This window comes from Hippocampus bargibanti, linkage group LG05 (assembly GCF_051943395.1).
Source record: "Hippocampus bargibanti isolate YZ-2025 linkage group LG05, ASM5194339v1, whole genome shotgun sequence".
Lineage (NCBI taxonomy): Eukaryota > Metazoa > Chordata > Actinopteri > Syngnathiformes > Syngnathidae > Hippocampus > Hippocampus bargibanti.
The window spans coordinates 18,928,239-18,953,802 of NC_142738.1; the positions used below are offsets into that span (position 1 = coordinate 18,928,239).

General features: G+C 40.3%; 1 protein-coding gene across 2 annotated transcripts in view; it reads left to right on the forward strand.

The window, feature by feature from the left end:
• tspan9a (tetraspanin 9a) overlaps positions 1 to 25,564 on the forward strand; it is a 239,831-nt gene that overhangs the window by 102,045 nt on the left and 112,222 nt on the right. The window contains exon 1 of one of the 2 annotated variants that reach the window (XM_088997136.1): positions 16,400 to 16,418. The exons of the other annotated variant lie outside the window; for it this stretch is intronic. The gene's annotated coding sequence lies outside the window, so the exon portion shown is untranslated. Of the gene's footprint in view, positions 1 to 16,399; positions 16,419 to 25,564 lie in introns of those variants that run through there. 2 annotated transcript variants of the gene reach the window in all.

The following is a 25,564-nucleotide window of genomic DNA, read 5'->3' on the forward strand; positions in this document are numbered from 1 at the left end:
ATTATTATATATTTTTAGTTTGCTTAACTCTTCATCTCCAACCTCAATGAAATACCCAGTCTTCAAGTTGTGTCCAGTATTACTTGTTTCTAATGAACCATGCACAAAAGAAACCCCGTTCATCTTTTTCAGATTATTTCTGGTTGTCATATTTATTTTTTCCTTCTGCCGTTTTTCAGTAGCCTTGAGGTTGAGCACCTGTATTTTCAAAATTCATCTTTCTGGTCAGACACACAACAACATTACACCACATATAATACACATTCGTGCTTGAGGCCCTCAAAACACATTTCCCTACCTATGCAGGCATTTTGTGAAAAGCCTGGTTGCCTGAAACCGGTGTGTGTGTGTGTTCACATGTCTGTCAAGATTTAAAGGGACTTCTGGCCAGTGTAAACAAAGGCAATGTACCTGATGTATACTGTACCTGACAAATGACTTTGGTCTGAGTTTTGGTGTGGTCTCTTCATATCACAGGCAGACATCCTGATGAGAATCATGCCTCCTCACCAGGAGTATATTAAAACAAGGAAGGAGGCAGACATGTGTTTAATGCATTTTGGAAGAAACTATGGGGAATAGTTTGAACAGAAATGTTTGACTTTGTGGACATTACAGGGAGTTAAGAGAAAGAGGCATGTTTGACTTTCATATTAGCCGAGTGAGGTTAAGATCACGTGTCATTCTGTTGTCCGCTCACAGGTATTCGTCTTCACCATATGCACTTTGTTACCATCCCCTGGAATCCAATGTGCCATTTAGGTTTACCAATCAAAGTAAATCGATGAGAAGGTTTCTTCAGCCGTCATCTGTACAAAAGTGAAGGTTTCGGACGTTTCGCCTCCTATCCAAGAGGCTTCGTCAGCGAACTAAAGTCTGACTGGTCGTATCGGCCCCATTTATATATCCCTAATGTCCAGACCTGGTGGCGCCGGACACAGCTATGATAGGTCCCTACTCTCAGGTTGGGGGGGGGGGCGCGGGACCCCCCCCTGTGGCCCCACTGATTGTTCCTACATTCCTGACTAACGATTGGCCTATTACACCCACTCCCCCCGGTATCACCTCATCAGCATAACGACCCTCATCAGCATTGCGAAAGTTGCCTAACCTGTTTTGCCTGAACAGGCTATTGTATGAACGATCCAAATTGAACCTCACACCACCAGACCGGTTTAATGAAGGATTTTGTTGTTTTATAAGAATCGCCTCTTTCACCCCCCTTTCAAACCATCTATGTTCTTTCGCTAAGATTTTAACCTCATTGTCGTCAAATGAGTGGTTGCTAGCTTTTAGGTGCAAATGTACTGCCGATTGGGGCCCACTAGTATTATCCCTGCGATGTTGATAAAGTCTTTTTTTGAGAATTTGTTGAGTCTCCCCAATGTACTGCTCTTTACAATTTTCATTCTTGCAATGTATGGAATAAACTACATTACTTTGTTTTTCATTTGGTAGCCTATCTTTTGGATGCACTAATTTTTGCCTTAACGTGTTTATCGGTTTGAAATAAGTAGGAATTTTATGTTGCCAAAGGACTCTTTGTAATTTTTCAGAAACTCCTGCAATGTACGGTACTGCTACTCCTCTCCTTTTAGAATCTTGAGAATTATTGGTTTCGTTCGCTATTCTTTCTTTCTGACATTTGTTGAATGACCACTGAGGGTACCCACAGTTAGTGAGTGCTCTCCTGATATGTTTTGACTCCTTTACATCTGTCCCAACCCCAGCAGCAGTCTCAGTGGTGAGGACGAGGCTGCTGGCGGATGTTTCTCTGCATGAAAGAACCAAACTGAAACCGGATCACATCTGCCAATTATTAGAAATCTGCCTTAATACTACGTATTTTCAATTTCGGGAAAAATTTTATAAACAAATCCATGGTTGTGCTATGGGCTCACCAGTTTCACCCATAGTGGCTAATCTTTACATGGAAGAGATGGAGAAACAGGCCCTCACATCCTTCCCAGGGACAAAACCTAGACACTGGTTTAGATATGTGGACGATACTTTTGTCATAATTAAGAAACAAGAAATTCAATCCTTCACAGATCATCTCAACTCTGTAGACTTCAACATTAAATTTACTCGTGAGGACATTCAAGAGAACCAACTAGCCTTCTTGGATTGTAAAGTAATTATAAAAGAGGACAGAGCGCTAAAAACAGAAGTCTTTAGGAAGGCTACGCACACTGACCAATACTTACTTTTTGACTCTAACCACCCTTTACAACATAAACTAGGAGTTATCAGAACCCTCCAGCATAGGGCTAAACTAATACCAACTAGCACTGAAGGTAGAGAAAAGGAGTCAAAACATATCAGGAGAGCACTCACTAACTGTGGGTACCCTCAGTGGTCATTCAACAAATGTCAGAAAGAAAGAATAGCGAACGAAACCAATAATTCTCAAGATTCTAAAAGGAGAGGAGTAGCAGTACCGTACATTGCAGGAGTTTCTGAAAAATTACAAAGAGTCCTTTGGCAACATAAAATTCCTACTTATTTCAAACCGATAAACACGTTAAGGCAAAAATTAGTGCATCCAAAAGATAGGCTACCAAATGAAAAACAAAGTAATGTAGTTTATTCCATACATTGCAAGAATGAAAATTGTAAAGAGCAGTACATTGGGGAGACTCAACAAATTCTCAAAAAAAGACTTTATCAACATCGCAGGGATAATACTAGTGGGCCCCAATCGGCAGTACATTTGCACCTAAAAGCTAGCAACCACTCATTTGACGACAATGAGGTTAAAATCTTAGCGAAAGAACATAGATGGTTTGAAAGGGGGGTGAAAGAGGCGATTCTTATAAAACAACAAAATCCTTCATTAAACCGGTCTGGTGGTGTGAGGTTCAATTTGGATCGTTCATACAATAGCCTGTTCAGGCAAAACAGGTTAGGCAACTTTCGCAATGCTGATGAGGGTCGTTATGCTGATGAGGTGATACCGGGGGGGAGTGGGTGTAATAGGCCAATCGTTAGTCAGGAATGTAGGAACAATCAGTGGGGCCACAGGGGGGGGGTCCCGCGCCCCCCCCCCCCAACCTGAGAGTAGGGACCTATCATAGCTGTGTCCGGCGCCACCAGGTCTGGACATTAGGGATATATAAATGGGGCCGATACGACCAGTCAGACTTTAGTTCGCTGACGAAGCCTCTTGGATAGGAGGCGAAACGTCCGAAACCTTCACTTTTGTACAGATGACGGCTGAAGAAACCTTCTCATCGATGGACCACTCCTGTACGACTGAGAGCTTACACAGACAATCAAAGTAAAGTTTCATAATTTTAAAAAGACTAAAAATTGAACAACTGTGTCAGAGAGATGACACCAAATACATTGGTAAACATACAGTAGTCTCTTTGCTGTCTTATAGTAGTACGATAGTGAGGGCTTAAAAAAATTGTGTTTAGAAAAACACAATATTTGCATAAAATCGTATATTGATCTCGTCAAGATGTCAAGTTTGCTGATAAATGATTAACAAACAATGTGCATTAGCACCTGATCTCTAAGTGTGTGAGAGTTTGTTTATTTAAGAAATGTATGAATACATCTATTTTAGGGTAATACCATTCATAGCATGACATGTGATCTGAATTAAGTTGACTTGTACAAATATTTTGGGACATCCATCCATCCCGCAGTGTTCGCAGCGTGGGACACAAGTGGTGAGCATGCGAGGCTCATAAATCTTGTGCTTTTGATTTGAATTGTGGATGCTCAAGCTTCCTCGGGCATGCAAAAACTCATACATATTAAATAAGCATGGGGCAGAAAAACAATATAATGTTGTAATCAAACTAAATGGAAGTAGTATTCAATTTACATCACTTTGATCTTAGGGTACTTTAATTACATGACTAAATACATATTCATGCAAATGTCCCCATTGTGGGACGATTAAAGGTTTTCTGATTCTGATATAATCACAGGTAACTGGTAACTGTATCATGTTACAATTGGAAAGTACCCCTCCAAACACTGCGGACCACCTACTCTCACATGCAGTGCACACACCTGCTGTATTGAGTGCTCTCAATAGGCCCACTGCCCATCTGGTCAGCAGCCAGCCAATCAGTCACTGCTGAGTAGTTGACATTAGACAGCAATCTAGTCATTGGCTAAGTCTGAAGCAGACAGCCGGGCTCATAGTACCATTTTGGCTGACCCAATGGCAATTGTTTTGCTTCCATAACTGTGTTCAGAGCAGGGGCTGATTCATTCATGTAATGCCATAACTAAATATGGCTTTTCTTCTATCATCGGATCAGCCAAATCAATTTAGTGGGTATCATCACCGACAGTTCTCATTGGTAGAGGTCTCCTGTTCTTAACCCATGAGAATTTTCAACCACTTACTCTCTCAAGGTTGCATTTCTCGTCACTGTCTTTGTTTTCTCCTTCATAGTTTACCCCCCCCCCCTTTCTGGGGGGGGGGGATATATTTGCCTGCACCTTTGTTAACTTTGCATTCAACACCCTACATCGTAGAAGCATTTTTCTTGGACTTTGTTTTCTCATGCATTCCCACCTCTGAAGTTACATTAATGGATTAAGCCACAGTTTACGCAGGGCATTTCCCATTTGAATCTAAAAATGTAAACTGTTCACAGCTTACACAAACATACATGGACAGTTTGTCATGTCAATCACAAAAGCTGTGTATTTACATTTCAAAACACAGTCGCACCAAAGACATTGCAAGGGACTTTTTTGCGTTTCACTGGAACATCATTGAAAATCTGCAATATTGTAAAACACTCACTTAGGTCCGAGCATCAACTGGCTGTTATGGAGCCCTCGAGTACTCTTAAATGTTTGACCTTACTTTTTTCGTTCTGCATGACTTACATGCAACCTCATATTCCCAGAACATGCCGGACTGAAGTGGATGAGGCGTCCTAATTGCTAATATCATAATGCTCCTTTTTTTCCCACAACACTTTCCCAAAATGTATCTTTTACCAGTGCATGTGTATTTTGCATCTCACTTGACTCGAATGTCATGAGATTCAATAATACTGTTATTACAAGGATGTTCATTGATGTTTTGTCTTCTTTGCTGTTCTAAATGACAAGCATATAATCTTGTTTATCATCTCAACTGCTTAGTACACGTGAAAATATAAATTTGTCTTTCAAGCATCTTAATGGTACAGCAAAATTAACAACCAAATCAACCACATAAATAAATAAAGAAATCGCCGTATTCTATTTGCATATTAATTCAATGCTTGCCCTCGCATGACTGCATTTGCAAAAGGGGATAAATAAGTGATATGCTCAGCCGGCTTTCTATGCTTTTGGACAGCTACTGGAATTTGGATTGGATGGAGCTTTTTTTCTACATCTGACCAGCTCAGAGGAATCTTGTTGGTTGTTTGACACACAGGAGAATTGCTCATCCTCCCTACTATGAGAATCTGTATATTGGCTCTAACCATGACTGTTGAATTGAACAATGTCCTGTTTTGCCATTGTTTCAAGTTGCTGTCATAGATGAGGGAGGTGCTTGTATTCATCATGCCTCCATTGTATGACAATACCAACATGCAGGTCACGCGGCTAAAAGAAACATTTATGGCCAAAAGGGGAGCTTTTGTAGACTAGCCAAGGCACTCACATTTCCTCAGTCCAGGTGTTAAAATTGTTAGACCCCAGAGTGAAGGCGCAAAAAGTTCTCAAATAAATATACCCAACATAATGGTGCCTGTTGTTAATCACCAAATCTGGTGGGACGTCTCAGACATGACCTCGACATGACCTCGACATGCACTAACAAATCTAAATACAGGGAGCGCAACCCAAAAAGAATGGCACTGGCCAATAATTTTGGTGGCATTTTTTTAAACAGGACTTTTTGAAACAGACCAAGATTTTGTGTTGAATGAAAAAAAATATTTATCCAAACTGGTTTATGACCCTCCACGTCATGATAGTGAATGCGGAGAATAACTTTTGTACTGAATGATGTGACAGATTTTACAAGAGTTTTTCTAAAAATAAAATGAATGAACGATCGAACGAATTAATACAAAAATCATATAAAAAATATGTGGAAAATATAGACTTTAAGATAGAAAAATAACAAAATTGCTCAGGCAGTTAATAGTCCATTTTTCATTCAACATTTAGGGTTTAAACAAGAGTGACTGCTGGCACAAGATGCTGCAGTTAGAAAACCCAGACAATTTTGGTTTTTGGAATCACAAAGATTTGTACTTTAATCAATGCGTCATACGGGAGTGGTCCATCTATGAAAAGGTTTCTTCAGCCGTCATCTGTACTTCTTTGAAGGTATCGGACCTTTCGCTTCTTATCCAAGAAACTTCGGCAGCAAACTAAAGTCTTACTGGTATGAACGATCCAAATTGAACCTCACTCCACCATATCGGTTTAATTAAGGAATTGGTTGTTTTATGAAAATCACTTCTTTTACTCCCCTTTCAAACCACCTATGTTCTTTCGTCAAATGAGTGGTTGCTAGCTTTTAGGTGCATATGTGCTGCCGATTGACGCCCACTAGTATTATCCTTGCGATGTTGATAGTCTTTTTTGAGAATTTGTTTAGTCTCCCCAATGTACTGCTCTTTACAATTTAAAATTTACAACAAAAAGCTAGCAACCATTCCTTTGAAGACAATGAGGTTAGAATTTTAGCAAAAGAACATAGATGGTTTAAAAGGGCAGTAAAATAACCGATTTTCATAAAACAACTAAATCCTTCATTAAACCGATATGGTGGGGTAAGGTTCAATTTGGATGCCTGCTTAGGAAACATAGTATTAGTAATACTGATGAGGTGATACCGGTGGGAGTGGGGCAATCAGGCCAGTCGTTAGTCAGACCAATAGGAACAATCAGTGGAGCTGCAGGGAGTAGTCCTCTGCTCCCCCCAACCTGAGAGCAGGGACCTATCATAGCAGAGTCTGGCACCGCCATGTCTGGACAGTAGGGATATATAGAGGGCCTAAACTACCAGTAAGACTTTAGGTTGCTGATGAAGTGTCTTGGATAAGAAGCGAAACGTCCGACACCTTCAAAGAAGTACAGATGACGGCTGAAGAAACCTTTTCATCGACTTTAATCAATGCTTTATGAAATGAAACAAAACCTTACAAACTATTGCAGGTCCTACAACTTTAGTTGTTTTTATTTTGTTGTCAAGTCTGCTGCTCTGTTTGGCTGTTATTATTACCATTGCTCCATATTTTTCTTTTTTCTTTTGGGTGAGAGGTATGTCGGAGAGGCATTAGCTCACTCAGAAACACAGTGTAATTTGTGCAGCATACTCTACAGACTCTACAGCTACAAATGCATTACTGTTAATCTGGGTTTTAGCACAATCCATCTTTGAACTGGGAATCAGCACTCTGCTCTGATTGTCCCACATTCTGATTGCTTGCCAGTGCTCCATAACAAATGAAATGCACTGAAGTAGAGTTAATACAATGGAAAAATTATAACGACATCCTAATATCCTTTCTACATGCACTGTTATGCCGATTGCTGCCAAGGTCATAAAATATTGCAATATAAATGATTGTATTCTACAAATAATTTGTGTAACAAACCCAGATGCTAGTTAATAGTTGTTGAGTTATCTGCTACAGCACTGGGGAGAATTGCACTACATATATGCACAGAAATAGATTCAGGTCATATGGCCCCTATTAACTCTGTCAGACCCACCACAGTGTGCTCAAAAAGCACAGATTTCGAAAAATCACATAACTCTACACCACTCATGACACCCGTGGCAGATGTGCCATAAAATAAAATCCACAGATCACGATGTTTTGGAGGTTTTTGAAGGAGAAAATGTATCCACAATCACATATAAATTAAGAACAAATATTGGAAGGCTTCGGTTTTCTGTGCCAGAATAGTTTGCTGTCAGGTAACCGATCGCAAGCAGAATAGCACTCGCTGATGTAAGACCAGTCAATTCCGAGAAACGGCAACAAGGACACCATTTTGACAAATCTAACAATGGTTAGTTTGTTTCCACCAGAGTTTGTCAAACAACAGAATGAACATGGTGTTGATCTCCCTAAAAACAAAAGCTTCATGGATTTGAAGGTCAAGAGGGCTACATCCGAACATTCATTTTACAACCGCTGATTGTCGAAAATCACTGGTGAGCTGAAGGTTGTTAAAACTGACTGCCGGTAAGAGTCATGCTATGCCACACGTTGCAGTAATCTCCAGTCTATAACAGTGCACGTAAAGACACTAATTCACACTCACATTTACAGTGATGGGTGTGTGTGCAAGGTCGCACAAACAACCAAGTAAACACACACGGCACCCCACACTCAGAAGTCAGAAGGTCAGAAGTGAGGGAGACAAGATTTGAGTTGAGTGGATTTGTTGTTTTATGAGGTTTATGTCAATCGGTGAATTAGGACACTAGAATGAAGAAACTAATTCTCACTGGAGCGTTTCGCAGCCGAGTGTGAAGCGGTTGGGATGAAAATCAGCACAGCCAGATCTGAAACAGTGGTTCTCAGTCGGAAAAGTGTGGAGTGCTATCAAGCGTCTGATTAGGATGCCTTTTGGACAGTGGGTATGTCCCACTGGAGACCCCAGGGACGACCCAGGACACGTTGTAGAGACTATGTCACCCAGCTGGCCTGGGAGGCCTCAGTTCAGCAAGGAAGACCTGGAAAAAGTGGCTGGGGAAAGGGAAGTCTTGGCTTTCCGACTAAATTTGCTTCCTCTGCGACCCGAACCTGGTTAAGAGGCAGAACATGGATGGCTGGATGGATGGATGTTTACTTGACACACAGGCTCACGTGAATTGAATGTAAAACACAGGGATTCGGTGCCTGAACATCATTTTGCAGAAAGAAGTGAACTAACAGTCTTCATTTAGCCTTTTCTTTCTCATTGATTTGAGCAAGACGTATCCACACATTTGGAGAGTTGTTTGTCTTTCAAGTTGTTTTTATTTTCAGTCCCAATGCTCTGTTTGCAATGTCCATCAAAATTAGTCTTGTAAACATGACCTGTTTGTTTGATGTGTCTATCTGCCGCCCCACGTGGGAATTTGGAAACAATAGAACAATAACCCTCTTAAGTTATTTACAAGTTATGTTTGATCAAGATTGTTTTTTAACCACCTGCACATGCTTGGTATCCGCTCAGCATCCTTCCAAATATTTGCTTGAAGCCATGCACAAATTATCACATGGTGGATTCACCTGATGGAAATTATAGATTGAGAGCCTGACAACAAAGTGAATTACAGAATCATAACATGTCTCCCCTACATTTGATTCCAACTGTACCGGATAAGTTTGAACTTTTGGCTGAGAAATTAAAATAATTGCAGATGATGAGATTGCATTCAGTTCAAATGTGCTGTTTGGAAAACTGCATTCGTGAACATTGTGCTGTATATAAATCTGTATATAAACATGGCAGAAGGTATACTTACTTAGGTATACTATACTTACTTCCACCTTTTGCACCTATAAAATCCCAACTCGCAAAATAAATTGTACACTTATGAACAGAGTAATGTTTAAAATTATTGGGGTAATGTTGGTAATGAGGAAAAAAAGAACTGTTAAAGCATTTTTAAACCAGGAAAATGGCTTGAAAAACTGCATCATCCTCATTTACAATAATAATATATAACAATTTATACCAATAATATGACATCAAAGATTCACCTTGACCAGAAAATAGCAGTTTTTTTTCTGTCATAGGTCCTTTTAACTTCTTTTTCCTTGATGTAAAAGCTGTCAGATTAACACATTTATCCCACATGTTGTATTCGTGTAAAGGCCTTCTTTTACAATACAGCTCACATAATTAAGGGAAACGGACCTGTAAATGAGACTTGGCAGTTTGACAGAAAGCTAGTGAATCCATGGTTTTTAGAGCATGAACTGCAGAGGCCAATTGGTGCAGTGGTTTTGTCCATGCAAAAGTGCATCTCAATTCTAATTCATTGTTGAATATATGTGTCCACGTATTGTATCTCAATGCAAAATTTGATGGTTTGGAGATTTCATTTGTGATACCATGTCATTAATATAATTTACCATACATTAAGTAATGGCCTGGAATTATCACTTATCAACCTCATCTGACAACAATGAAAATGAACGGTAACTTTACTAAGGTATAAAGTGTAATTGGGAAGTTTAGTGTTTTAGGGCGGTAAGAAGTGTGTGAAACGAGATTCTCGACACTGCAGATCTATAAAAAAAGAGTCCAGCTGGTTGTTGCTCTTGTATCTTATGCACTCACCACACTCAATATTTTTTTTCCGATTTTACACTTCATTCCCAGAAAACGTGACTACCTAAAAGACAATTTAGTCTTTATTGGCTGCAAATGAATACTAAAATATGTTTCATTTCAAATTTATTGTTGCATGCACTAGTCATACACTTTGCACTAGTCATACACTTTGCCAGTATCCAAGTATTTCTGGATCAATTCAAATACATGATTGTAAATACAAATATTTTGCATGTTATTTGGGGTTTGTACTCCAGTAAAATAACGACAACCATATTTTAGTGCATCTTATGGTAACCACATTGGCAAGAGATGTGACACTCCACGGCCATGTCTTGTTTGACAGACATATCTCTCAAATATGTGGATGCCTTCCCTCTTTTAATTAACATTCATCCTTGTTTTAACCCAGTCTAGCCAGAGAACAGATGTTCAAGGCAATAACTGATGATAGAGGTATAGTTTAATTTTCAGCATCGTACAGCATGGGTGCCCATCTTGTGTGTCTTTTCGCTTTATTCAACACTTGTCTTTCTCTTTCACAAAGAAATTGCCTCCACTGTGAATTTCTGAACTTTTGAGCGTATGGGTTGTGCTATAAAACTTTCCTTACTGCATCTTTAGTGTCACCCGTGAAAGAAACATGTTTTTCTGGTGAGTGATGTCGAGCACATGAAGCATAAAACGTGCATTTTCTTTCTGTCTGCTTTGACTGATAATTTCTTCACTTCAACAAAATGTTGAATTACATTTTCATGGAAGACATTCTCAGCGTAAATACTGCTACCTCAAAGAAATCTGAATGAAAGAAATACAATTTCTGTCAAATCCTGCAACAAACATCTGCAACACAGGCACAAATATTGGGCCCTTCTTGCTCGTGGAAATCGACTGTCTCCATAATGTTTCGAGTGTGTCTTTGGGATTTGCTTTCCATTCATGGAAAAGAGCAGGACCAAACAAATGAATAGAACCATCTGGATTTAGAAGCTGTTTTTAAGGATATGTACAGTTTATTTAGAACAAATATCTGCAACCAAGTGATTTTACTTTGCGCAACAACTTGACTAAAAAAAGTAATTACAAAAACAGTAAATGCAATCTTCTTTCAAGTGCAGGATATTGGCTGGCTTTTCATTTAAAATAATGCGGGCTATGAGTCGTCAATCTCATGCAGAAAAATTGGTATCACCATCCAGTATAAATGATATGTGTCGGGAGTGCCGGTGGTTTTATCCCTGGTGTAGAGTCCATAAGGACTCTACACATGCTTCAAGGAGAGCTTGTCTGAGGCGATTTTCTAAAATGTCCACCCAACATTACAGTTTGTTTGTTTTGTTATTTTTTTTTTGTCTCTTGCTTTTGCATCGTCACTATTAGGATTCTACATGCACGTGGCCGTGCACGTTCTTTGCTGGTGTTGCGAAGACCTCTGTACATGTACATAACACATAATGACACCCTGAAATCCTTTAAGAATGGAACCGTGATCACATCTGTGGTCTGAGCACAAATCGAAAACTGAAGATGAGGATGATGATTGTGCATTGCATCAGTCTGAATGTTGTTTATTTTGCAACCAAAATAATGTCTCCATCAAAACTGGAAAATAGCTCCCAGTACTCAGCAAAGGCAAAACATTTTGATGCATTCCATTAAATCGTATACCAAATCGTATGTCCAGTGATTCCACTTTAGCCATGCAGCAAAACTAACATTTGACATGGAAGCAGAGCGTGCAGAGCCACCATTCCTTAAAACTAGTGACAAAATCATAGTGGGGCAAGAAGCTGGCTGACATCGCTTTAAATCTGTCGGCCTCTGTTGCTTTTAGGGCATTTCAACAAGGTTTTTCAATGTGATGTACATACATTTCCACGCTTGCAAATTCATTGAGAGTCTTATTCTGTGTGTGCGGGGAAAGCTGGATATGTTGTGTGTTTCAGGTTACACACTTTGTGTTTGTAGATTACACAGGAGGCAGGCAAAGTGAGGCATCAAAATGTGACAGTATGAGACCCTGCAGGCACAAAGACAGAAAAGGAAAATCTGCATGATGTACTTGGAGACCCATGAATGCGCACGACTCACATAGACACACACACAAACATACACACACAGATGCACGCACGCACAAGCACACACAGACACACGCACACATCCACTCACACAAACACACGCACACACACAGAAACACACGTTCACAACATCGTCACAATGTATTTTCTCACTATGACTTAAAAGGAGACCCATTTTTCCCCTCCTGTTACTCATGTGAATGGGACAAGCAATTCACAAGGGGGCAATTAAAGTGAAAGGTGTTTAAAGATGGCATAATGATGTCGGAGTGAATGAGTCGTTCTTTTCAGGGATTTGCTTTTGAACTTCTGGGTAGCTCCTTTAGCCAGAGACTATTACATCCGCGCTGCAAGAAGGAGAGCTACCGCCGCTCGTTCCTACCGACTGCTGTCAGGCTTCACAATTCTCAATGATCACATGTGAAAAAAAATTAAAAAAACTGGACACTTGTAAATATGGGTTGTTGCAATATATCAAAATGCATTTCTCGATTCTGCACTATGTACAGTTTTTTTTTTCTTATGGAACGGTTTTGCACATTTACATTTGCACAGTATACAGTTGACATTTTTATTTTGTTTTTTTATTTTTCTATCCTTTCACCCCCACCCCAACCCCGTCCCTTTTCAATTGCTGCTGTGGACTGCAAATTTCCCCATTGTGGGACGAATAAAGGTATTCTGATTCTGATTCTGATTCTAGATTCTCTTCTAAACCACAAGACAGCAAGAACTGCATCGCTTTCTTAGTGAACAGGTGAATGATTTAAAAGGAGATGAGACGGTATTAGTTTAGATGTAAATATGTTTCTTTTTCGTGTCACCGGGAAGACAAAAGAGGAAAAGGAATTAGGAGGCTCGGACCTAGTTTAGCCACTGAACAAAAAAGAGATTGAGTGAATTAGAACGTATTTAGCCTGGCAACTGATGGCAGCTGATGTTTAAAGGACAACCGACATCACTGTTTTTGTTTCCTAACTGAGGAAGGCTGAGGGGGAAGAAATGCAAAATGCCTGCTAGGGAGGAAAGAGTTAACTGACATCAGAAAAACGTTTTATAGCATCTAAAATACCCAAAACACACAGTATGATATTTTTAGTCAAATGCAAAACACCAATAAAAATGACTTAAAGTGTCCAAAAACTACTTCAAATTGAACCCGGAAGTGGCCAGTTTCAGAAGGTGTTGTTCATGGTGTCACCCCAAGATGTCTTGCTTTGCTGCAGAATCAAAACAATGGCTTCAGGTTCGGAAAATATGATTTTTGTTACTCATCCAGTTATGAATATGATTCAAATAGTTCTGAAGAGGAAAGCATACATGTTTGCAATCGATTAAAGAATTTGTTCCGGTCATTTTGATGCATCTGGTGAGAAATGTAGTGACTCTTTAGTACTCACAGTAGCCAAAAAAAAAAGGCAGAAGAGGGTGACAAAGCTCCGTCTAAATTGTGTCCTGGGACGTTTTGTAAGCGAACATCAAATGCACTGTAGAAGTTTTGGCGCAACAAACAACGATTCACCATTGCGCTATTTACGTGTTTTCCTTCTAATTTCACCATCAACACGGATCAACACAAAGTTTGCAGACCAAACAAAGTACAGCAAAATGCATTGAGGTGATGCAAGGTATGTCCTTTCTCGGTGAGAGGCGTTCCTTCAGTGACGTAGGGTGAGAACTCGTCACCAACTCAAAAACAAGACTTCCGGAATATTCAGCGGTGGAATCTTTGTAAAATGCGCTCAGTAGAAGTCATTTGAAGCGATTTTACAAATTATGGACACAACTTGTCCGGAGACGTCGGTTGTCCTTTAAGCTTATGTGAGCAAGTGGGTGAATCATCCACTGAACTCACTGCACCAGAGTCAATGCATCAGGTCATATTTGCATTGTTCTTTATTCAATCACTCATCTGCTGGGCTGTGATAGGCTCCAGCATGCCCACGAACCTCTGCAAATTAACAGGCACAGATAATGACTGGATAGAATTAAGTTATGTTGTGTTAAACACAGAAAACATTGATTTTCAAGTCTTTTCAACATTAAATAGAATGTTTATATTTCAAAGTGAGATATGTAAGGTTCAAAATGATAAAATCGGTTATTTTGTAAATAATCATTCATTTAGAAAATAGTGGCTGCAATACATTGCCAAAAAGCAGGGACAGGTGGAAAAAAGGGCGAGGAAATTGAGGAATGCTCATGAAACAACTGGTTGGAGCATCTCAAGGATGAACAGACAAACTGAGAACAGGATGCCATGATTCGGTCACAAAGGAGTTTCCCCGATTTGCCCAGCCATTTATGGGGTGAGGTTGCCCCTTTGGTGAAGAACTGCATGAGAAAAATATAATAATATTAATAATAATAATAATAATTTTCGTCTTTTCCCTCTTTTCCTTTCGGCTTTTCCCTTGAGAGGTCGCCACAGCGAATCAGTGTCCTCCATCTACCCCGGTTTTGTGCATCCTCTTCTCTCACACCAGCTACCTTCATGTCCTCTTTGACAACATCCATAAACCTCCTCTTCCTCTCGATCTCCTGCCTGGCAGTTCAAGGCTCAGCACCCTTCTCCCGATATAGTCACTCTCTCTCCTCTGGACATGTCCAAACCATCTCAGTCTGACCTCTCTGACTTTCTCTCCAAAGCCTCTAATATGAGTTGTCCCTCTAATGTACTCATTCCTGATCATATCCAACCTGGTCACTCCTAAAGAAAACCTCAACATCTTCAGCTCTGCTACCTCCAGCTCTGCTTCCTGTCTTTTCTTCAGTGTCATTGACTCCAGTCCAAACATCATGGCTGGTCTCTGTCACGGTTTGCGATGGCGGCTGCGGATGCCAAAAAGCAGGCAGGAGAGAGCAGGAGGTTGTTTGACAAATTGTATTAAAATACACCTGCGAGGCTGCAGGCAGGGCTGACGTCGCTACCCGTTGGTCGCCAATCTGATCGGGACGACCAGCACCTGTGCAGGTGCAGGCGGGGCCGACAGCGCCCCCCCGTTGGTCGCCAACCAGATCATGACAGTCTCACCACCGTTTTATACACCTAACCTTTCTTCCTAGCTGAATCCCTTATATCACACATCACACCTGACATTTTTCTCCAGCCGCTCCAGCTGGAGCCCCCACCTCTCATACCCCCACCTCTCTAGTTTCTCCCCCACCCGTTCTCTGCTCTCACAACAGATCACCATGACATTTGCAAACATCATACTCCAAGGATATTCTTGTCTAACACCGTCTGTCAGCCTGTCCATCAGCATAGCGAATAGGAAGGGGCTCAGAGCTGACCCCTGGTGGTGTCCTACCTCTACCTTGAATTCCTCTGTCACACCAACAGCACACCTCACAACTGTTTTACAGTCATGATACATGTCTTGTACCACTTTGACATACTTTTCTGTCACTCCAGACTTCCTCATTCAATACCACAGCTCTTCTCTGGGCACCCTGTCATATAATTATAATAATATTAATATTAATATTATTATTAATAATAATAATAATAATAATAATAATAATAATAATAATAATAATAATCACAATCTAGTTTGTTCAGATTAGTAGTTGGAAAAATCCCAATGAGATATATTATAGTCATGGTATAAAACAAAAACAAAAAAAGTTTAGTTTCATCAGGTTGGATTTCCAAGTTACATCTCTGCATACCAACAGTACAAAACATTTATTGATTAGTCACTTGTATGCACCATCTACCACTCACCCTGGTAGATATTCTTCATCGTTCCAAAAGCGGGCATATGTATTTGTTTGTTTTGCCCCATTTAGCATGATTCATATTCATTCTGAAAATACATTGATGCATGTGACTATCGATCTTCCAATTAGATAAAAAAAGTGACACTCCAAATTGTCCCTATGTGTGAGTGTGGGAGTGACTGTTGTTTGTCTTTGTGTGCCCTGTGATTGGCTGGCAACCAATTCAGGGTGTCCCTCGCCTCGTGCCTGGAGACAGCTGGGATAAGCTCCGGCACCTCCCGCGACCCTAATGAAGAATAAGCGGCACAGAAAATGGATGGATGGACTTTCCTGTCTGATTCCAGTCCTGTAAGTCGTAAGTTTGTTATAAATAATCATGAAAAGTGATGGTAAAATAGACAACACCCATGGCAAAATAGAAAAGGTTTTCATTTACTTCAGCCCTCTACAAAGTTTCATTATTTTTTTAATCAAGCAATACATAAAGTAAAACACACACACACTGCATTTCAAAACCTAAGTCATAAGAATGTACTCCCTAGGAAGCTCCTTTTGGGCCTAATACTAAAACTGTTACGCTGAAGATTCTATTTCTACGATGTGTCCCAAATTCACAACCTCCCATCCCTGAGGCACAGCTCCCACACCACTCTCAACATCAAGGCTAATCTCATGTGAGGACCATCCATTGGCACAAATGGACAGAATAACATCACGTCCAGTGTTTCATGATTCTTCTTTTTCTTTTGTATCTCATCTGAGACATCGGGCATTGTCAAAGCTCATGTAACATAGATAGCTTAAATGAACTTCAAGCTGTCCTGCACTGCAGTAAAACCACAAACACGTTGGTAAGTGAGAAAGCCAGCACTCGTCATCAAACTCTCAATATATCGCAGCAACCACCTCCCTTTCATGTTGGAGTAGTGGGGTCAACATTCTTTGTGTGGTACTTCACTGGCAAGGCATGTGGGGGTATTGGGAGGAGGACAAATATGGACTTGTGAAGTGACACAGTGTACTATGCATTCCATTGAAACATCTCCCACTTAACAGGCACTCTACTCAGCATTTCGTTTTTGATGTTTTAACCTAAAAATGGCCTTTTAGCATGTTTTATTGACCAAACATATGAATATTTACTGTTCATTAACAACAGGTCAAGCCCGCTGTGTCAATTTACTGCTCGTGCAACATTTCAAATCAGTTAATCAGCTTCATACATATTCAGGGTTGACTGCACACTGCCAAAAAAACTTAGTACAGTAAAGTCTCGTTATATCGATATCGGATATATCGATAGTCCCGGTTATATCGATACTATTTCTATGCACGTACGGAGAAAATTACATGCAAACAGGGTCGGATATATCGATAGTCCCGGTTATATCGATATTTTTTCGGACTCCCTTGAATATCGATATAACGAGACTTTACTGTATTTCTGAAACAGACTGCCCAACCACATTCATTTGCACACCTCTCTGCAGTTTCTAGCTTGAAGCAAACCTTGCGAGCTGCTACATTACAATGAATACTTTATGAGGCTATGAGAGTAGCTTTCGCAGAAGCTCACTGCTGAAATTGAAGAGGAGCAGAGCATCTTCACCCCAGTCCTCTTCACTGACCCCAAAGTCGTCATCTGTGGATGCTGGAGAATGTGCTATACTTTACATACAAATGTACATCAGATACATAGATAAATCCCTCATTTGGGGAAAAATACATTTCATCATATATTCATCCATCCATCGTTGTACCTGTCGTCTTCAAGGTCATGTGTGAGCTGTATGTATCCAATCCCAGTTGACTTGAGGCAAGTGGTATAGGTTTCACCCTCGACAGATCACTAGTGAAATGCAGTTGCCATTCTTAACATGTTAGACCAAAATTCAAAGTTCATGCTATAATTACAGAATCTATTTGTGTAATAATTTATATACTAGTGTGTAGATTTTCCTTTTAGAACACATTGTTGAAACTTCGAGTTTGTTACGTAGCTAGCATACAGTTAAATCTGTTTTGTCCAATGCCAAGTGAATACTATTGTCATACTCTAACACGTAGTAGTAGTGTAGTAATCAAAATTCGCCAGTAGACATGCAACAGGTTGCAAAAGCTCAAACGTGGAATTCCGAGCTGCATGCATTTGTTCAAGGGAAAATGACATTGAGAAGAGAATGTGGCAGCTGAGATAGCTGGTTTGAGGCATGTAATCCATGAACGCAGACACCTCCCACCGTTCATGGAAGCACCAAGTCATCTTACTTGGATTGACCTGACAGCTGCTGCATGGCCCTTCATGTCCTCAGGAAGTGGGTATTTAGTTGTTTAGGACAAGAAATTCTGTCAACCCAACTGATTTATCGGCTGTGACAGAAAGATAATCTTACTTCGGTCGCCAGCCCAGCTTTCGTTCATTTAAGATATGATGAAATAATACCAAATGTAATGGAAGTAAAAACGGAAGACAAAGTCAATATGATAGATTGAGTGAAATTGTATTGACATTGCACTTTGTAGACTTAATTAGGACCACAAAGTGCATCGCAAAACAGGTGTTAAAAGACACCCCCCCTTTTAATTTCTGAATCTGTTAAAATTATTGAAATGCATGTCAACATCAGGAAATGTGAGCAGCTCGTGGCCGTCACAGACAGGGCTGCAAAGGGTGTGCCCTCGTCTGACGGAGGAGTCAGTACCACAGGCAGAAGATCCAGGCGATGAAGAACACAGTTGCACAAATAAACAAATACATACAGTAAATACATAAATAAAGACAGAGATTCAAGCAATATAACTTAATCCATACGAATATTTTTAAAGGACAACCGACGCCTCCGGACAAGTTGTGTCAATAATTTGTAAAATCACTTCAAATGACTTCTACTGAGATTCCACCGCATATAGCTATATTTTACGTTTTAAGACTCGCGCTGAATATTCAGGAAGTCTTGTTTTTGAGTTGGTGACAATACCTACCGTGATGTCACGTCTAGAACGCCCCTGACCGAGAAAGCGACACACACTGCATTTTGGGTACTTTATCTGGGTACTTGTGTTGATCTGTTTTGATGGCAAAATTAGAAGGAAAACACATAAATAATGTGATGGTGAATCATTGTGTGCTGCACCAAGACTACTATTTGATACTAGCTGACACAAATTCCTAGCAGACAAATCAGCCCATTTCCAACGGAGCTTGGGCGCCATCTTGTGCATTTTCTGGGATGGTACATTGCATTCCAGACGCTCAAAATGACACAGAAGAACTTCTTTAATTGATTGGAAACATGTATGCTTTCCTCTTCAGGACGATTTCAATCATATTCAAAACTGTTTGAGTAACAAGAAAGCATCTTCTCCGAATCTGAAGCCATTGTTTTGATTCTCGGGCAAGGCAAGACATCTTGGCGCTACGTGAGGTCATTTTGAAGTAGTTCTGGGACACTTAAAGTCAGAGGTCCCCAACCCCCGGGCCGCGGACCTGTACCGGTCCGTGGGTCATTTGGTACCGGGCTGCGGAGAAAGAATAAATAATTTACATAATTTCCATTTTATTTATTATCTGAGTCCGAACTATATTTTATTTTGAAAAATGAAAAGTCACCGCTTGCAGCGCATTTCCGTGCAGTGTATTTGACAGTGTATTTGACATGTTTCAAACATTGGCGGGGTTTTTGGAAGAGACTCAGCCCGAGCCTTCATTCCCCCAGCTGATGCACGAGCACCTGTCTTTGCTTTTAAAATAGTTCAAGCGCTACTTCCCAGCCACAAAGGACCCACGAACTGCCAAGGAATGGATCCGCAACCCATTTGTCAACAAACCACGTGAATCCAGCAGGCCTCTGCAAGAGGAAGAACAACTGCTGGAGTTCGCATATGATGGCGGATTTAAAAGTATGTTTGAGACAACAACTCTGCCGGTGTTCTGGATTAAAGTGATGGCAGAATACCTCGAGATCGCCACAACAGCACTGAAAACCCTGTTACCGTTTCGGACATCTTATTTGTGTGAAGCGGGGTTTTCTGCACTTACAGCAACCAAAACAAAACAACGGAGTAGACTGGACATAAGCAAGACACTTCGGGTGTCATTGACTCCCATTATCCCTAGATGGGACCGCAGAGAAACAAGCTCAGGGGTCCCAATGATTCAGTTGTAGTGAGTTGTATTTTTCATGCGCTTTGTACTTGTTTTTGTGGTGTGTCTTACTTTGAAGGCACATTTAAACTTTACCCTGGTGACCATAGGGCGTTAAGGGGCAGAGACGATGTTACATATGGTGTTGTTCACGCGATATGACCAGGACTCTGCTAATAACGTTGTATAAAAATACACAATGTATTCACGTTTATTATTATATTTAAAAGAAAGGAAAAAAACAGTCTCCATGCCTGTCGTATCATTTTATTTTGTTGTATTTATCCGCCGATCCGTGAAAATATTGTCTGACATTAAATCGGTCCGTGGCGCAAGAAAAGGTTGGGGACCACTGCTTTAAGTCATTTTTATTGGTGTTTTTCATTTGACTAAAAATATCAGCCTGCGTGTTTTGGGTATTTTAGATGCTATAAAACATTTTTTTTCTGATGTCAGTTAGGAAACAAAAACATTGTGTCGGTTGTCCTTTAAACAGGGTTTCGCCTGTGTAAGCTCTCAGTCGTACAGGAGTGGTCCATCGGTGAGAAGGTTTCTTCAGCCGTCATCTGGTTTCGGACGTTTCACCTCTTATCCAAGAGGCTTCGTCAGCGAACTAAAGTCTGACTGGTCGTATCGGCCCTATTTATATATTCCTAATGTCCAGCCATGGCGGCGCCGGACACAGCTATGATAGGTCCCTACTCTCAGGTTGGGGGGAGCAGAGGACCACTCCCTGTGGCCCCACTGAATGTTCCTACATTCCTGACTAACGACTGGCCCATTTCCCCCACTCCCACCGGTATCACCTCATCAGCATTACGAATGTTGCCTAACCTGTTTTGCCTAAGCAGGCTATTGTATGAACGATCCAAATTGAACCTCACCCCACCAGACCGGTTTAATGAAGGATTTTGTTGTTTTATAAGAATCGCTTCTTTTACCCCCCTTTCAAACCATCTATGTTCTTTCGCTAAGATTTTAACCTCATTGTCGTCAAATGAGTGGTTGCTAGCTTTTATGTGCAAATGTACTGCCGATTGAGGCCCACTAGTATTATCCCTGCAATGTTGATAAAGTCTTTTTTTGAGAATTTGTTGAGTCTCCCCAATGTACTGCTCTTTACAATTTTCATTCTTACAATGTATAGAATAAACTACATTACTTTGTTTTTCATTTGGTAGCCTATCTTTTGGATGCACTAATTTTATCCTTAACGTGTTTATCGGTTTGATATAAGTAGGAATTTTGTGTTGCCAAAGGACTCTTTGTAATTTTTCAGAAACTCCTGCAATGTAAGGTACTGCTCCTCCTCTCCTTTTTGTATCTTGAGAATTATTGGTTTCATTCCCTATTCTTTCTTTCTGACATTTGTTGAATGACCACTGAGGGTACCCACAGTTAGTGAGTGCTCGCCTGATATGTTTTGACTCCTTTTCTCTACCTTCAATGCTAGTTGGTATTAGTTTAGCCCTATGCTGGAGTGTTCTGATAACTCCTAATTTGTGTTGTAAAGGGTGGTTAGAGTCAAAAAGTAAGTATTGGTCAGTGTGCGTAGCCTTCCTAAAGACTTCTGTTTTTAGCGCTCAGTCCTCTTTTATAATTACTTTACAATCCAAGAAGGCTAGTTGGTTCTTTTTAATGTCCTCACGAGTAAATTTAATGTTGATGTCTACAGAGTTGAGGTGATCTGTGAAGGATTGAATTTCTTGTTTTTTAATTATGACAAAACTATCGGACGCCTCCGGACAAGTTGTGTCAATAATTTGTAAAATCACTTCAAATGACTTCTACTGAGATTCCACCGCATATAGCTATATTTTACGTTTTAAGACTCGCGCTGAATATTCAGGAAGTCTTGTTTTTGAGTTGGTGACAATACCTACCGTGATGTCACGTCTAGAACGCCCCTGACCGAGAAAGCGACACACACTGCATTTTGGGTACTTTATCTGGGTACTTGTGTTGATCTGTTTTGATGGCAAAATTAGAAGGAAAACACATAAATAATGTGATGGTGAATCATTGTGTGCTGCACCAAGACTACTATTTGATACTAGCTGACACAAATTCCTAGCAGACAAATCAGCCCATTTCCAACGGAGCTTGGGCGCCATCTTGTGCATTTTCTGGGATGGTACATTGCATTCCAGACGCTCAAAATGACACAGAAGAACTTCTTTAATTGATTGGAAACATGTATGCTTTCCTCTTCAGGACGATTTCAATCATATTCAAAACTGTTTGAGTAACAAGAAAGCATCTTCTCCGAATCTGAAGCCATTGTTTTGATTCTCGGGCAAGGCAAGACATCTTGGCGCTACGTGAGGTCATTTTGAAGTAGTTCTGGGACACTTAAAGTCAGAGGTCCCCAACCCCCGGGCCGCGGACCTGTACCGGTCCGTGGGTCATTTGGTACCGGGCTGCGGAGAAAGAATAAATAATTTACATAATTTCCATTTTATTTATTATCTGAGTCCGAACTATATTTTATTTTGAAAAATGAAAAGTCACCGCTTGCAGCGCATTTCCGTGCAGTGTATTTGACAGTGTATTTGACATGTTTCAAACATTGGCGGGGTTTTTGGAAGAGACTCAGCCCGAGCCTTCATTCCCCCAGCTGATGCACGAGCACCTGTCTTTGCTTTTAAAATAGTTCAAGCGCTACTTCCCAGCCACAAAGGACCCACGAACTGCCAAGGAATGGATCCGCAACCCATTTGTCAACAAACCACGTGAATCCAGCAGGCCTCTGCAAGAGGAAGAACAACTGCTGGAGTTCGCATATGTTGGCGGATTTAAAAGTATGTTTGAGACAACAACTCTGCCGGTGTTCTGGATTAAAGTGATGGCAGAATACCTCGAGATCGCCACAACAGCACTGAAAACCCTGTTACCGTTTCGGACATCTTATTTGTGTGAAGCGGGGTTTTCTGCACTTACAGCAACCAAAACAAAACAACGGAGTAGACTGGACATAAGCAAGACACTTCGGGTGTCATTGACTCCCATTATCCCTAGATGGGACCGCAGAGAAACAAGCTCAGGGGTCCCAATGATTCAGTTGTAGTGAGTTGTATTTTTCATGCGCTTTGTACTTGTTTTTGTGGTGTGTCTTACTTTGAAGGCACATTTAAACTTTACCCTGGTGACCATAGGGCGTTAAGGGGCAGAGACGATGTTACATATGGTGTTGTTCACGCGATATGACCAGGACTCTGCTAATAACGTTGTATAAAAATACACAATGTATTCACGTTTATTATTATATTTAAAAGAAAGGAAAAAAACAGTCTCCATGCCTGTCGTATCATTTTATTTTGTTGTATTTATCCGCCGATCCGTGAAAATATTGTCTTTTCTCTACCTTCAATGCTAGTTGGTATTAGTTTAGCCCTATGCTGGAGTGTTCTGATAACTCCTAATTTGTGTTGTAAAGGGTGGTTAGAGTCAAAAAGTAAGTATTGGTCAGTGTGCGTAGCCTTCCTAAAGACTTCTGTTTTTAGCGCTCAGTCCTCTTTTATAATTACTTTACAATCCAAGAAGGCTAGTTGGTTCTTTTTAATGTCCTCACGAGTAAATTTAATGTTGATGTCTACAGAGTTGAGGTGATCTGTGAAGGATTGAATTTCTTGTTTTTTAATTATGACAAAACTATCGTCCACATATCTAAACCAGTGTATAGGTTTTGTCCCCGGGAAGGATGTGAGGGCCTGTTTCTCCATCTCTTCCATGTACAGATTAGCCACTATGGGTGAAACTGGTGAGCCCATAGCACAACCATGAATTTGTTTATAAAATTTCTTCCGAAATTGAAAATATGTAGTATTAAGGCAGAACAGGGTTATCCAACACAATCATCCAAGGGCTCCAAACTCAAGGCATACGTTTGCTGTACAGCCAAACATTTCCGGACGGATTAAAATGAAATATTTTGATACATGAATTTGAAACAGACAGGATATAATATTGTTGCAAACTAATTTGAACTTGTAGTAGCAGAGTATATGTTGTGCCGTTTGGGAACGAGGTCTTTAGTCAGTATTTAAGTTAGCTGTTACATGTTGTCACGTGACAGCTGCAATCCGAATGACTAGTTTCTTGTATAGTATGTCATCAGAATAATTTTTGTTGGCCAAGTACTACAATACAATGTTAGTGTACTTCGTTCCTTTTTCAATATATTTTTGGGAGCCAAGTATTAAAACTAATTTGTTTAGTAGTACATATATGTAACAGAGTTGTGCACTAAGATTATTAAATTATGACAGAAGTGACGCAACGGTGCAGTGTATGGCACGAAGTCCCGCCCATAGTTTCCAGAATAATCTGGACGAGATTTATGGTGAGTCGCATTTCCCTGATGGTCTGGATTAACTCGCAATTTCATGACAATATCTTATTTTGTTTCCCCTTTTGTACTGTCTAGTGCAGGGGTGCTCACACTTTTTCAGCATACGAACTACTTACAAAAACTACCAAGTCAAAATGATTTACCCACGACAAAAATGCAAAACATAATTATTTTCAAATGTTTTAAGGATTCTTTGTATGTACAATGTATGTTGATGTACCTTGCATAACTGAATAAGCCAATATTACACAACACACATAATAACTACATATTCATAACATAATAAATAACTTCTGTGTAAGCTCTCAGTCGTACAGGAGTGGTCCATCGATGAGAAGGTTTCTTCAGCCATCATCTGTACAATTTTAAAGGTTTCGGACGTTCTTACTTTGAAGGCACATTTAAACTTTACCCTGGTGACCATAGGGCGTTAAGGGGCAGAGACGATGTTACATATGGTGTTGTTCACGCGATATGACCAGGACTCTGCTAATAACGTTGTATAAAAATACACAATGTATTCACGTTTATTATTATATTTAAAAGAAAGGAAAAAAACAGTCTCCATGCCTGTCGTATCATTTTATTTTGTTGTATTTATCCGCCGATCCGTGAAAATATTGTCTGACATTAAATCGGTCCGTGGCGCAAGAAAAGGTTGGGGACCACTGCTTTAAGTCATTTTTATTGGTGTTTTTCATTTGACTAAAAATATCAGCCTGCGTGTTTTGGGTATTTTAGATGCTATAAAACATTTTTTTTCTGATGTCAGTTAGGAAACAAAAACATTGTGTCGGTTGTCCTTTAAACAGGGTTTCGCCTGTGTAAGCTCTCAGTCGTACAGGAGTGGTCCATCGGTGAGAAGGTTTCTTCAGCCGTCATCTGGTTTCGGACGTTTCACCTCTTATCCAAGAGGCTTCGTCAGCGAACTAAAGTCTGACTGGTCGTATCGGCCCTATTTATATATTCCTAATGTCCAGCCATGGCGGCGCCGGACAC